A 1,713-nucleotide genomic window follows, 5' to 3' on the forward strand; every position below is an offset into this window, starting at 1 on the left:
ACAAAGCTGCAGCCGGAGAGAAGCAAGCCCAGGTCCCAGGTTCCTGCAGGCAGCCCGAGAGAAGCCAGCCCAGGTGCCAGGTACCTACGGGCACCTGAGAAAAGCAGCCCAGGTCCCTGGTGCCTGTCAGTGACCGGAGGAAGGAAGCCTGAGTCCCAGATGCTGGAGGGAAGCTGCTGCTGGCAGCCCGGGTCCCGGGTGCCGGAGGGAGGCCGGTGCCGACAGCTGGGGGAAGGAAGGTCTACTCGTATGAATTTTCGTGCATCGGGCCTCTAGTCTATATATATAAAAGCCTAATATGCAAATTTCCCCCTCAGGAGTCCAACCAGCAGACAGGGAGTTCAATCGCTTGCTATGACATGTGCTAAACACCAGGGGGTGGCATGGAATGAAGGAAGGCCCTGGCCAGCAGCTGGAAGCTGGCTCCTGGGGAAGGAAGGCCCTAGCCAGCAGTCAGATGGCCCCAATTGGCCCTGATCACTGGCCAGGCCTGGGGACCCTACCCATGCACAAATTTCATGCACTGGGCCTCTGGTTGATAAATAATAGTTTGAAGAAGCAAGAAAAAATTCATTGGGATATCCCATCCTTGAAGTACTGATAACTCTAGTTAGTACTTATCCATCAGATCATGTATAGGTCACTTGTAAATAAGACTGAAAAATATTTGGCCCCAATTATTTCATGACAATTGTTCTATTAATCACAGAACAATTAAATAAGTAATCTGCTTTTTCATTATAACAAGAAACACATCAGAATTCTTTCTTCTTTTAGATCTGTATAAAACACTAGTGCATTGAGTCTAAATGAGATAGATAGAAGATGCAGCACTTATCTAGTCCTGTCTAAGACATCATTTGTCAGATTTATCTGAGAGTAAGACTGCAGTTCAGAAAATTCTTGAAAACAGTTTCTGAGATGTATGAGAGCATTCCTTTTACTGCTCTTAAAGATGATATATGCAGATAATTTAATGAACATATTAGAATCTAAAAACAAATCATCAGGCACTGGCCTTTCTGTGAACACAAGAAAACTATACAAAAGACTTTAATATCCTTGAAAGAGATCTGTCAAAATTATAATAATTGACAACTCACCACAAGCTTTTGATGATCAGCTTTTTAATTAAATCCCTATAGAAAGTCAGTTTTAGAAAAAATGTCAATGAATTCCTAATATTGATTTCATTTCTGGAGAAGCTTGTAGAACTGAATAAAGATGTTCAACCTCACATCAGAGAAAGATTTTGCTTGCATCATTTTCTGGCCTCAGGTTACATCTGAAGATTTTTAAAATCACTGAAGGAAGAGAGAATGCAGAGCCCTTTTAGACTAAGACAAAAATATCATCATCATTATTAAAAATGTTATATTTTGTACTCTGTCTTGATTTTCTTATTTTTGGTAGCTAGTAATAATCAATTGTTACAGAAAGAGACTTTATCTGTCTTAGACTGACTCATAGAGTAAGTAGGCTAAAACAGAATAATATTTAGAACTCCAGTGAAATTTTTTGTGTACAGGACATCTGTAAGTTATAAAGAATTATATTTCTACCACAAGTAGTTTTGACCTGCAGTCCCACAAGATTTTGTAATTTTAAAAAAGATTAAAATGGGCTTGTATTTTTTTCTTTTTTTTAATTTATTTTATTGATTTTTTACAGAGAGAAAGGGAGAGAGACAGAGAGTCAGAAACATCGATGAAA

General features: G+C 39.3%; 1 pseudogene; it reads left to right on the forward strand.

Annotated features, from left to right (window-relative positions):
* The first annotated feature begins 666 nt into the window (after positions 1–666).
* Positions 667–1,289, forward strand: LOC102770017 (annotated as a pseudogene).
* Positions 1,290–1,713: the final 424 nt, after the last annotated feature.

This window comes from Myotis davidii, unplaced genomic scaffold (assembly GCF_000327345.1).
Source record: "Myotis davidii unplaced genomic scaffold, ASM32734v1 scaffold624, whole genome shotgun sequence".
NCBI classification, from domain to species: Eukaryota; Metazoa; Chordata; class Mammalia; order Chiroptera; family Vespertilionidae; genus Myotis; species Myotis davidii.